At 40.5% G+C, this 14,245-nt stretch overlaps 1 protein-coding gene across 1 annotated transcript in view; it reads left to right on the top strand.

Annotated features, from left to right (window-relative positions):
- The first annotated feature begins 622 nt into the window (after positions 1 to 622).
- Positions 623 to 14,245, top strand: part of LOC126457865 (uncharacterized) — a 277,897-nt gene continuing 264,274 nt past the window's right edge. The window contains exon 1 of the mRNA XM_050094517.1: positions 623 to 676. The gene's annotated coding sequence lies outside the window, so the exon portion shown is untranslated. The remainder of the gene's footprint in view (positions 677 to 14,245) is intronic.

Raw genomic sequence — 14,245 nt, 5'->3', positions numbered from 1 at the left:
GTGGTAGCAACTCTGCAAATGTTCTATGCAAATATATATATTTTCCAAGGCTCTCTTCCTGTGTATCCGGATCAGCTCACTATTTCTCATTACTCCTTTATTTTCTACTGGGTTTCATAACATCCTCTCATCAAAGACAAATTTACATGGAGCAGATAAAATTTTTCGTGGGTTAATAGTTAAGTTAACTTAATTGTAATATACGTATATACGTAAGTACGCGGGTAACGTCCATGGATAGGTTCATTGAACTTTGGTGTCTTGTTTAATTCGGGACGTGGGCCAGATATCATGAGCTGTACTGGTGCTGGTTTCTTTCGGGGTTCTAATATTCACTTTTCCTCTCTTATTTGCTTTAGTGAGTGTCCATTTAACATTGTGTTTCATTTTTGAATTTAAACTGCACTCTTGCAATGCGTCGTCAGTGAATAATGCGTCAGTAGCGCGGCGCGATGCCTACGCAACAATCACCATCGGCGCAGCGAACTCGTCGTTTGAAATCCAGTAAGCGGTCGTTCGCCGGTTAGCTGCCACGCACGTGCTAAACAGTTCGCCTTTTTAAGGTGTTTTGTGCGGCGCTTACGTTATCTGCAAGGCCACTAAACCTGTCTCCAGATTTCAAACACCTTGGCTGCAGGACGGAACCATAGGCACCTCCCAGATTCGCTGCACAAGGGTAAGTACTGCATTTTTCTCTTTAAGCACACTGCGTCTTTGCACCAACACTCGTTGTCACCTGCAAAAATGTTCACTTTCCCTAACCACTTGAACGTTCAGTGTCGTAGCTTGCGATAGTACCCGCTCGTATATGTGAGTTTATGCCCACGTCATCATTGATTCCCGATGATCACTTACAAGACTTCGTTTGTACTGGCACTGCTCTTTATAGTTCAAAATACAAATTACTAGTAGGTGAATGCGCTCTTAGGATATGCGTGCCTCATGCATTTAATTCGCAGTCGCGACTAAAATTCTACACCTCATGGGCACAAGAGAATGCGCAGTTTAGGAATAGCAGCAACCCTGTAATATGCGATCTTGCTGCAAATTCACAAAACCACCGAAAGGACTCTAGCAAATAGTGACTGCACAAAGAGTGCTCTTAAAGATTGTCTCCAAATGAGGCAAAATACGCACATTAACTACCCGCGACTTACTGTTGGGAGGGGGGGGGGGGGGGGGCGGAGGGCGGGGAATTTCACCTTTTGCGTCACCCAACACTGTAACAACACATGGTATACATATAAAAAACAAGTAGAATGAAATAAAAACACATAAAGAAACAGATCACTATACTTAAATTCACATATACACTAAATTAAAATGCTAGGTAATATAAACAACAGATAGATAATGAAGCTTGGCTGCTGTGCGCTATACTGCTTCCTATACTACGTGATCCGGACTCCGCCAAAAACATACGTTTTTCATATTAGGTGCATAGTGGTGTCACCTACTGTCAGGTACTCCATATCAGCGACCTCAGTAGCCATTAGACGTGAGACAGCAGAATGGGGCGCTCCGCGGAACTCACGGACTTCGAACGTGGTCAGGTGATTGGGTGTCACTTGTGGCATACATCTGTACAAGAGATTTCAACACTCCTGAACATCCCTAGGTCACTGTTTCCGACGCGATAGTGAAGTGGAAACGTGAATGGACACGTACAGCACAAAAGCGTACAGGTCGACCTCGTCTGTAGGCTGACAGAGATGCCGACAGTTGAAGAGGGTCGTAATGTGTAATAGGCAGACATCTGTCCAGACCATCACACGGGAATCCCAAACTGCATCAGGAGCCACTGAAAGTACTATGACAGTAATGCAGGAGGTGAGAAAACTTGGATTTCATGGTCGACCGGCTGCTCATAAGCCACACATCGCGCCGGTAAATGCCAAACGACGCCTCGCTTAGTCTAAGGAGTATAAACATCGGACGATTGAACAGTGTAAAAACGTTGTTTGGAGTGACGAATCACGGTACACAATGTGGCGATCCGATGACAGGGTGCGGGTATGGCGAATGCTCGGTGAACGTCATCTGACAGCATGTGTAGTGCCAACAGCAAAATTCGGAGGCGGTGGTGTTAGGGTGCGATCATGTTTTTTATGGAGGGGGCTTGCACCTCTTGTTTCGCGTGGCTCAATCACCGCACAAGTCTACATTCATGTTTTAAGCACTTTCTTGCATCCCATTGGTGAAGAGCAATTCGGGGATGGCAATTGCATCTTTCAACACGATGGAGCGCATGTTCATAATGCACAGCCTGTGGCGGAGTGGTTACACGGCAATAACATCCCTGCAATGGACTGGCTGGCTCAGAGCTCTGACCTGAATCATCCTGTAGAACACCTTTGGAATGTTTTGGAACGCCGACTTCGTGCCAGGCCTCACCTACCGGCATCGATACCTCTCCTCAGTGCAGCACTCCGTGAAGAATGGGCTGCCCTTCCCCAAGGAACCTTCCAGCACATGATTATACGTATGTATGCGAGAGTGGAAGTTGTCATCAAGGCTAAGGGTGGGCCAACACCATACGGAATTCCAGCATTACCGATGGAGGGCGCCACGAACCTGTAATTCATTTTCACCCAGGTGTCCGGATACTTTTGATCACATGGTGTAAGTCGGTGTCTGTGTTTGTACATGTTTTCATGTTCGTGTCTTCATTATTGTATCACCGGTATGTGCACAATTTCTTTTTATTTAACATGACCTTAATCACTTCTTACTTTACTTATTCCAAAAAATATCGTCAACTCAGATTTGATAAAATATTATAAACGTAAGAGAAAATCACTGTATGTATTTTTCTAAAGTCGGCATAGATTCTTAGTACTTCATGCCGAAGGAAAGACAAATTATTAAAAACCTCTGATGTTACTGTGAGTCAAGTAGTATACTTCTCAGTGATCTTGGTAATATTTTATAACGTCGATCGTAAATCGAAGTGACATTAGTGTAACTTAGTTGCCTCCCATCGCCGGTTGAAGTCTCGTAGCACCTCGACGAACGCCACCTGTAAAGAATTATGTTTGTTTCGGCATTATCTAATTTCTCTGCCGGTTACTTTCCTATAACTTATCTCGTACATATTTCTTTTATTATTATATGAGAGGGTGTTAAGTTTGCCTCAGATAACGTTGACAAATCGTTCCTCAACAGTGTATTTGCACTCTAAGTTGTGTATGAAGTTGAAAAATTATAAGTATTTCAATATGCTCACACTAGTTTTTATTCATACGTTACTGTATATCTTTAGATGCACTTTACTTAGATTAGATTGTCATGCGTATGGGATATACCACGCTTAAGTTTCATTAGCAGTCAGAAATCATTTCATTATCGCAGCATACAAAAAAAATATTAATACAATTTTGCTCGATGTATCCATAGATAATGCCTAGTGGTGTGTATACGCCAGAAAAAAATATTCTGTCTGCAACATGACATGTACTTGCGTGACCATATACTTATGCAGTACCTTAGGGGGTCCAATATTTTCTGTAACATACCCTGTACCTTAGAAACTTGATGCACAAGTGGCATAAAAAAAAAAAAACTTACAGCTACTTTGTTCCGAGGTCTGTGTTAATTGTTCGCTCCCGAATCCTTCGTACACAAACTTAAAACTAAAATACCACTGTCATCATAAACTGTTCACTCAAACTTTCCAAGCATCACCATGTGCTAACATTGCTAGATATCAGTTGATGTGTATGTCCTAGCTTGCTTGTGTATCGTGTCCACAGTCACTGACAAACGTAAACAAAGGTAGTGAAATGCTCTGATTCACGTAGCTGCATAAAATATACTTACTTTACCCTAATCGTATCGTAGCCGGCCGCGGTGGTCTAGCGGTTCAGGCGCTCAGTCCGGAACCGCGCGACTGCTACGGTCGCAGGTTCGAATCCTGCCGCGGGCATGGATGTGTGTGATGTCCTTAGGTTAGTTAGGTTTAAGTAGTTCTAAGTTCTAGGGGACTGATGACCACAGATGTTAAGTCCCATAGTGCTCAGAGCCATTTGAACCATTTTAATCGTATCGTATTCCTTCTTTTTACCATAGGTTACTTATTTCACTCGTGTGCATAGTTAGATGTGAAGTGTGATACTTCACATGGTAGAATTTCCTCAAGTCTCTGTGTGCATAGAGTCCTTTGATTTTACCATTGTGAGGATACACAAGTAAATAACATCCGTCATACGGAATGTGTGCAATAATGTACGGACCAGTATACCTTATTTGCCACTTAGCGTATTTATTGGCTAACAGAGAGGGTTTCACATGTGTCTTAAGTAATACTTTTTCTGCAACTACAAATCTGGTAACACCATGTAGCTGTTTGTCAATGTGTTTCTTACGGCGTTGAGCTTGTTCTAAAACAGAGATCAATACCTGTCATACCTTTTCATTTAAATCTACAGGTTGTCTTAAATCCGACGGTGTAACTGTTGTATCGTAATTCGGAAAATTATTTACCATCTGTTCAAATCGTAATTCGGAAGATCATTTGCCACCTGTTCAAATATGTTTAAGTTATCCATCCCTTTAGACTGTTTGTTGGCTACATACGTCCTCATAAACCTATTCAGTTCACGAAAAATTCCTCTGTCGGGATGGATTGTGGGCTATATTTGGATATTCAGATTTGTTGGCCCGTTGCTCTTTCAGAAATTGTTTCCAAGCATTGCATGTAAGACTGATTGCATTATCTGATAAGATCGTCTGTGATTTTCCAACACACAGAAAGTAGTCATTTAGCATACATCTAATAATAGGCTTAGCTGAGTTGTTTTTGTGGCATAGTTTCACATATTTTGAAAATACATAATTTACATTAATTGTATATTTCACAACTCCTCCTGCAGAGGGTAAAGGTCCTGTAGCATCTATATATACCCGCTCGAGGGGGTCTTTAGGTAAAATAGGAAGTAACTCTGTTTCGCAGTTCAGATTGACAGGCTTAGCCTTCTGACAAATACAGGTTTGCAAAATTTTTGTGTGAGTCGATGCATATTGGGAAAATAGCAGTACATATTCAACTACTTACAGCACCTGTGGGCACCGTAGTGTCCCCAAATGAAATGAGTAAGCCAAATTACACTTTTCTCACACACTTCGGGTGTACAAACGCACCATACATCTCTGCTTGGGTTTCTTCTATAGAATAATACATCTTTATACAACAGGTAATGTTGTTGTACAGGAGCAGGTGGGTTATTGTTTAATTTAAAGCTGACTTTCCTCCACCGCTCATCTTCTTCCTCCAATTTCGCCGTATTGTTACACACAACCAAAAAATATTTGCTATATTAACTGTCCTTAATGAGCATAATCTTAAATTCCGTGTTTTGTTCCAGGAACTCCTCAAACTCAGGCAAACCTTGGGGTAACCGTGACAGTGCATAGGCCATTACGTTGTCTTTGCCGTTCACATATATAATTTCAAAATTATAGGACTGCAAAAACAAAATCCGCCGCGCAAGGCCATTATGTAACAGCCTACAAGAGTGTAAATGCCGTGGTCACTGAAGACTCTTACATGCCTGCCAAATAGTTAATAATTAAATTTCTTAAATGCTCACACAATAGCAAGGGTTTCTAACTCTGTTGTGGAATACCTGCATTCACATTCTGTTAGTGTGCGGCTAGCAAAACTAATTAACATTGTCGGTGCCCCCACCTTCGTTCAGCTGAAACAGACAGGCTCCTAATCCCGAAAATATATATAAAAATCTTTGCTCATGTTAGGATGTCCTAAAATATTGGAATTTACCAGAGCATATCATCAAAATCAGCTTGGACTGTTGCGTCCAGATCCGCTGTCTGTCCTTCTTTAATAGACCTAATAACGCAGGGATATTGAGTAATTGGTTCGGTATGAACCGACAGAAAAATGAATGCAAACCTACTAATGCCGTTAGCTGTCGTTTTGTGCAATGTGCTGGAAAATTCTTTATCGCCAGCAGTTTCTCAGGGTCACGTTTTATCCCTGCAGGCGAAATTATGTGATCGAGAAATTTGATGTTTTTTCTTACAAATGATTCAAAATGGTTCAAATGGCTCTGAGCACTATGGGACTTAACATCTGAGGTCATCAGTCCCCTAGAACTTAGAACTACTTAAACCTAACTAACCTAATGACACCACACACATCCATGCTCGAGGCAGGATTCGAACCTGCGACCGTAACGGTCGCGCGGTTCCTGACTGGAGCGCCTAAAACCGCTCGGCCACATCGGCCGGCTACAAATTTAGATTTCTTGAGGCTCGCTGTAACACCAGCTGCTGAAACTCTTTGCAGCATCCTATCTAACAGACCTAGGTGTTCATTCCAAGTAGGTGTTGCTATTAAGATGTCATCTATATATACTGTGAGTTTGTCTAGGAAGTCAGGCCGTAACACAGTGTCCAGTGCAGTAATGAAAACCTCAGCACTCACATTTAACCCGAAAGGCAAAACGCAATACTGGTAGGACCTACCTGCAAATATGAATGCTGTGTATTTCTACTTTCAGGCGCTAAAGCAATCTGCCAGTATCAACTACGGAGGCCGACACTAGTTAAATATTGTTCTCCATGGAACTCCTATAATTTTCTTCTAGGTTTTCGGATCGGGTCGTTATTGGGACATAATTTTATTGGTCTCCCTGGCATCGAGAACAAGTCTCACCGATTTATCAGCTTTCTTTACTGCAAGTAGCGGACTGCAATGTGGCTATAATGAGGTCTCTATAATATACCATGAAAGCATCCTTTTATCTCCTGGGCCACCGCCTCTCTTTATTCATGCATTCCAATAACTCCAGATTTCTTGTCGAACACGCGTACATAACGTAACAATACACTTCTATGTTTGTTCTTTTGTTGCTGAGAGTTTTCTGTGCATTCCGATATTTTATTTTCAAATTTTTCCTGCTGTACTTGTTGACACCACAGTTCATTCGAGTCATGGCATCGAAATGTATTGACTTTTAAGATTTGTATGTTTATAGTTTGACAAAGCTTGCCGTTCCTACTTTTGACTTGTATCAAATCTACAGTACAGTTCTTCCCACTAATAAACAGATGACACTTCCCAGTTTCTACGTCAATTTTTGCACATTTTGCCCCTAAGAAATCCATGCAGAAAATACACCGTTTCGTCAGCCCTTCTACCACTAGAAAAACTGACTGAAGAACAATATCTTCAATTTGTATTTCGACCATGGTTTGTACCTTAATTAGCTTAGATTTTCCACCTATGTCTCCTAGTATCTTGCAGTTCTGCACTGGATAGGGCGGCAAAGCTGTGTGGCTGTCAGTCTCTTTAAAACAATGCATTCGACATCACACTAATTTTTGCAGCATTATCCACAAGGATGTGAGTCTGTATTTTTCCTACTATAGCCTGTAAACTAGCTTGCACTATGCCATCTTCTTCATACAAATCTGGTTCTTCCTCATTGGCCAACAAATCAAGCAATCTCTGTTGGTCCATTACGGCCAGGGGCATCGGCTGGTATGTACTTTTCAAATCAATAAACTTAACCAGCAGCCGTACATTTCAAAATATTTTATTTTATTCCGGAAGCAACCAGTTTCGGCAGTTCATTTTGCCATCTTCAAGCTCCATACGCTTCTTTCAAATCAACGAACTTTCATATATCGCCATAAAACTGGATATCGTGAGTTCCAATCGTTGTGCAGCTGCTTCATACGAAGGCGTTAGGCTGTCACGCTTTGTCCTCGTGTAATAGAACTACCAAATTTTACGCAAATTCAAATCAAACAAATTTGGAAAAAAATATGCATTCGACGCAGTGTGTGTCAGAAAGTAGCCCACATTTACTGTCAACAGAAGCGTATTCGTGCTGTTATTCTTACTTTACGATCTCTCCTGCGTCAGTCAGATCTTTTGGTTGGTAAAAGTTAAATAACATTTCCTTTTCCAAAATTTTCTCTGTTTAAATTCCTTTTAAATGTGGTATGCGTACAGGGGATTAGATTGTGATTTCCTCATATTGTACGCGGTTGGCGTAACGTGCAACAAGAACAAATTTATTATAGCCACAACGATGGCTGAACAAAAATTACTTAAATATTTCAGTCGAATAATTACTTATGCATTCTGCAACAACTATCGTCATGGCATTCGGTTGCCATTGCAAGTTCTCCCTTTGCTTCTGCTAATGCTTATTGCTGTACATTTCAGCCAGTCGGCGCTGCAATTTCGAAACAGTCAACTTTCAGACAAATCGCGTAATAAATTCCACCGTAAACCGGCGGTGCGATGTTAAGATATGGAACAAAAGTTAATAAAATATGGCACCGGCCTGGCTGTAAGAATAAGAGAGAACGTACATTCGCGATAAAATGAGACCACAAATAAAAAATAATTCTATGTTTCTCAAATATTTATACTTGTTAGTTACGTGTCCCTACGTGAAACTCGCGAACGTACACTTCGTTCAGAGGCACGTACGGCCTGTCCCTTGTGGCCTATGTAAAGAAACGTTTGGGGAAAAATATATTCATTTTATCTTTAAGGAAATAGATTGGATCGGACTATGTGAAAGGAAAATAGTTAAAGGTTCCTGGTCGCACTTACTATGACCTAAGAACAAAATTAAATATGGTGGCCACAGAAGGAAGTAGATAATTGCATTCACGTACCTCAGTTATTACGCACCGTCGTATGGAAGATCGGTGCCCAATCTTATAAGAAATTTTGAAAAGAAAATTTCCATGAAATAACTTCACGGGATTCCAAGGTTGTGAATTCGTTGGACCGTCAGTGAAAATAATGTCGATACGTTTTTATCTGATAATTATTCAGCATTTTGCACACAACACATCCTCAAACATCTTTACAATTCGACTCACAGATAACAAAGGCGACCCTTCGTCGAGAAAAAAAAGTGAAGGTGAAGCTGTTCTTTGTTTTTCCGCGTTATCCCTTCCTACAGCTTATATACATCTTTGGAAATAAATCTGTTTTAAAAACTATTCTAATATTTACAGAAAAGAGGAAAGACAATAAATAAAAATTTAAAAAATGAATATTTAAATAGATCTTCAGAGTTATGTGGGGCAGGGGGAGAGGATGTGGACGGGGGGGGGGGGGAGAGAGGGGCAGTGAGGGGGGAGGGGCCTGTGAACCACATGCTGGCTGAGAAAAACGCATGACGTCATCAAAGCGAGGTGTTGTTCGTGGTCGGGGAGGGTGATTAATTGGTCAATTCAGTTAATCTGCATATCAATTTGATATCAAAATTGGAGTCGTGCCACCGTCTGCCTACTACTTGTGATGTCTTACCATTCCCGTACTGCTTATTGAGTGAGATCAGTGAGTACTTACAAGGGAACCTCCCCATCGCACCCCCCTCAGATTTAGTTATAAGTTGGCACAGTGGCTAGGCCTTGATAAACTGAACACAGATCAATTGAGAAAACAGGAAGAAGTTGTGTGGAACTGTGAAAAAATAAGCAAAATATACAAACTGAGTAGTCCATGGGCAAGATAGGCAGCATCAAGGAGAGTGCGAGCTCAGGAGTGCCGTGGTCCTGTGGTATCGTGAGCAGCTGCTGAAGGAGAGGTCCTTGGTTCAAGTCTTCCCTCAAGTGAAAATTTTACATTCTTTATTTTTGCATAGTTATTATCTGTCCGTTCGTTCATTGACGTCTCTGTTCACTGTAATAAGTTTAGTGTCTGTGTTTTGCGACCGAATCGCAAAAACGTGCGATTAGTAGACGAAAGGACGTGCCTCTCCAATGGGAACCGAAAACATTTGATCGCAAGGTCATAGGTCAACCGATTCCTCCACAGGAAAACACATCTGATATATTCTATACGACACTGGTGACGGCATGTGCGTCACATGACAGGAATATGTTGTCGACCCACCTAACTTGTACACTTGGCGAATGGGTAAAAAGATTCTTCTACCTTGCCCGATTTAGGTTTTCTTGTGAATGTGATAATCACTCCCAAAAAAGTGATGAAAACATAAGAGTTTGTCACATAAACTGAAAATAAAAAATTAAACTTTTCACTCGATGAAAGATTTGAACCAAGGACCTTTCGTGCCGCAGCTGCTCACGTTACCACGAGACCACGGCGCTCCTGTTTTTCTAGCTTCCTTGATGTGGCTTATCTTCCCATGAACTACTCAGTTCGTATACTTTGCTTATTTTTTCGCAGTTCCACACAACTTCTTCCTGTTTTCTCAGTTGACCTGTGCTGAGTTGTTTAAGGCCTATCCACTGTGCCAACTTATAACTAAATCTGAGGGGGGTGCGATGGGGAGGTTCCCTTGTTAGTACAACGTTAAAATATGTCTGGGTCGTTTCTATTCACTGGTTTGTGTTTTTATTTATAGTGAGTTGGCTTTGTGGATTTTCGTATTGTTTTGCATGCCATTAACATAAGAAGTAATTATTTATTAATGGGAACTGGATTGCTAGTGTTTTGGGCTTACTTTCGTTTTGGGTGAATAATCTGATTTGCTCCCTAAAGCACCTGATGACGATAATACCAGACTATGCTGACAAGCGGACTAAACCACGCACCTCGGACCTGCCGAAAACACACGTAAATGTCTTTCACTCTAGTTGGTCAGAAGCGAACGGCGCAGTGCGATCTCTGGTTTAGTCTGTGATCCGGACTTCCGAATTATTGTTTGAGAGCCCTTTTTGCTTGCTTGGTGCTGTACCAAGACATAAGTGGAATTTTTTTTCGCGAAATTGAACACATATAACTTCTGATTTTTTTTTTCATGTTAATTGTATCAACTGTGGGTCTTGGTGAAACATTGTAAATTAACTAAACAAACGCTGTTTTTAGCCTAGTTTCACAATTTATTATTAATGTTATTGCAAAACCGTGGTTTCGGGTTATAAGCCCATTTTCAAGTACATTACTGATTCCCAAAGATGATAACACGCAGATGAACAAGATGACTAGACAAAGATAATCTCATCTTCTTTGGTATCCATAGCATAATGTACACATCAATGACCATTTCTTTAACAAATTACAACCATTATTACACATTCACCAATTATACTACAATGACCAGAATGAAGTTATGCATCAGCTAACAAAGTTTTGCTTCTATCCTGGGGTTGTGGTCTCATCTGAAAGAGGTGAATAATTAACTTTGGTTTGCTCATTTAATAATAAGTGTGGGGATATACACATGTGTTTCATAATTTCTAAAATTTCTAATTGGTCGAGCTTAGCCCCATTTTCCTCTGTGTGTAGGGCTTGCACATCGATTGTGTATTTGTGATTATTGTTAAGGCAACGTTCTGCAAAGGCTGAATCAGGCTTCCTCAATCTCCTGCTTCTGTGGTGTTCCTTAAGCCTGGTACAAATTGACCTCCCCGTCTCTCCAATGTAGCAAGACTGACACTCCCGGCATATGGTATTATAAACCCCACTTTTTGTGATAGCTGGTTGTTTGTCTTTTGCATTGAACAAGAAACCACCTATTGTCTGAGGGACATAGAAAAACACAGAGAAACCCTTTGCGTTCAAAATGTTACTTATGCTAGTTTATGTTTTCCCTATAAAAGGTAATCTGCACCATATCTTTCCTTGTTTGGCTGTGTTTTTCATTGGGCATTGGGGACAATAGGGACCTGGCTTGCTTTTTGGTCTTTTTACCTAAAATTTTATTAACAGAGTTGCGGTCAAATTCATTATTTATGGCTATTATTTTTATTGTGTTAAGTTTTTGGTTAAAGTCTTTTTGGGACTTTTTTGATTTTTTACCTTAATAACTCTCATAATAAATATTATTGCTATTTAATTATGGTAACACGTGCTGACTTGATGCCTAACATGAGACATGAAAATTTGCACTGAGTGTAGATGGATTCCAGAAATTGATGCTTTTTTGATAAGCGAAACACCTAGTTAAATTTTCTTTTCATAGTTGGCTTTCTGCGGTCATGATGAGTTTTCCGGTGTTATTATACGCACCATAACAAAAACTGCCTTTTCCTTCTCAACCGTGATTAAATGATTAAAGTTTGTACACGGTTTAAATTTCGGTCGGCAACTCCCTGGGAATTTATTTTGAACGCGGAGGACAAGTCCTCGCCGGAGATTTAAAATAGTATACGTGTATTAAATCTCAATGTAACTACAATTTGCTGCAGCGCCGGCACCGGTGAATGTGTCAATGGGCGACCAACGCGATGTGATGAAATATTTTCACTATAATTATCGCTAATGGACACACGTTAACCGAGCAGCTATAATGCAGTTGACTAAACATTGCGACTGGCAGCAGCTGAAAACAGGATCTTGTAGACTACTGATTTGGGTCAATACATCGAGCAGAAGTAACGGACTTGTTCGTGACGTCACGTCAGCTAGGCACGGCGAACGCCAGGTCTGTTGCAGGCATACTCATAATGGTGCTGTCTCCCTCTCTGACACAGGAAAATGTGAAACTATTTGCGGTAGTTGACCAATACACATTGTTCTGAGAGATTTCTGCAATCAATTAATTGTGCAATTCAAAAAAAAAAGGTTCAAATGGCTCTGAGCACTATGCGACTTAACTTCTGAGGTCATCAGTCGCCAAGAACTTAGAACTACTTAAACCTAACTAACCTAAGGACATCACACACATCCATGCCCAAGGCAGGATTCGAACATGCGACCGCAGCGGTCCCTCGGTTCCAGACTGCAGCGCCTAGAACCGCACGGCCACTCCGGCCGGCTTGTGCAATGCATTACACTTCTTAACAAATAGTGTACTCTTGAACTTAAATTTCCACCTGTTTTAAGGATTGACATACAAAAACAACTTCATGGTCCAGTAGCAACAGAATTCGTGCTTCTTTACCTTATTTGTAAATCTGAGGAAGTTACGTTTGTACTGGGTTGCTTTTACAAGAAACTGTGGACATATTGGTGCTCTTCTTTAGGTATCTTGGTTGACTATGGGGTGAGGAGCACCGAATGTTTATGAAATATCTTGCGATTGTACACGTTGGGGGACAGAAGAAGAGGAAAAAGAGAGATACTTGTTTATTCAAATAAAATCTTTTTATCTTATAAAGTTCCTCCTTTCAGTTGCAAGAGGGAAACATTTATCTTTTCTAATCAAGCTATTTTGTTTCCTGTTTAGAATTCCTTTCGTTGAAAACTACTGTAATCTAATGACTGGCAACAGTTGGACATTTACACATGTAAATTAGTTCACATTTCCAGCGACGGTGTCAAACGAAACTAAACAAATAAATAAAAGGAACGAGTTAATTGTAAGGGGGTTGGGGTAAGTTTCGATAACAAAATGGATCAAGTAAATATAGTTACTTGAATGTAAAATTTCCGAAGCTTGCAATGGGGTAAAGCATCTTGTCATATTGATCTACGTTTGTTTCGACAGGATTCAGTAATACAGAACTATGATCTTCATTTGTAGCTTTACGATAGGCCCAGGCGTTTCTGCCTGCAACAGACCTGCCGTTCGCCGTGCCTAGATGACGTGACGGCAACAACAAGCGCCGAGGCCTTCCTTTGAGTCGGTGTTGGCAGAAGTAGATAGCGAAGTGAGACTGCTATTGGTATAGACGGTAGCACCTGTTGTTTATGTTAAATCTTGTGATTTTTTTTTGTTTTGGTTATAAGAAATTATGTTTTAAAAAACATGAGATTGAGAACAATTTTCTGTAAAAAGCGATTTCTCATTGTAAGTTTTCAAAAATCTAAACTTGTGGTTTTTATTTGTAGGTGGGCAGTTTGTGTGACTAAAGAGGTGCGTTCGGAGCTTCCGGCACCTAAAATTTTAAAATTAATCACTGGACTTGCATCAACCTGACTGCTCTTTAGCTGTACCGTTCACTATCCTAAGCGCTGAAACCTTTTTCCTGGCTTCTTGAAAAAAAGCATTATTTGATCACATAGTACAGCATTAGTGGAGAAAAACTGTTATCAGTTTTAAGGCGATCGAACAGTGACTTGCTTCTGACTTGAATGAATTCGTAGATGTATTTCTCTAACATAAAAAAAGAGAAAGTCACTTAACAAAATAGTGATCTAAACAGAAAACTAAAGAGACAACTGAACAGTACAGTGGAATCAAAAGTTCTTCCTTCGATGGGATGTAACGTTTACCGTGGGCTGATAAATTCTCTTTCATTAAATTTTCAACCATCATTATCAAACTGTCACAAGACAGAAACTTCATCAGCAAAATACCATAAACACTGGTCTTTCTATTGTAAAGCGGCTTTTCAGATG

The sequence above is a fragment of the Schistocerca serialis genome, chromosome 2 (assembly GCF_023864345.2).
Source record: "Schistocerca serialis cubense isolate TAMUIC-IGC-003099 chromosome 2, iqSchSeri2.2, whole genome shotgun sequence".
Taxonomy (NCBI): domain Eukaryota; kingdom Metazoa; phylum Arthropoda; class Insecta; order Orthoptera; family Acrididae; genus Schistocerca; species Schistocerca serialis.
This window is presented reverse-complemented; position numbering and strand designations above follow the sequence as displayed.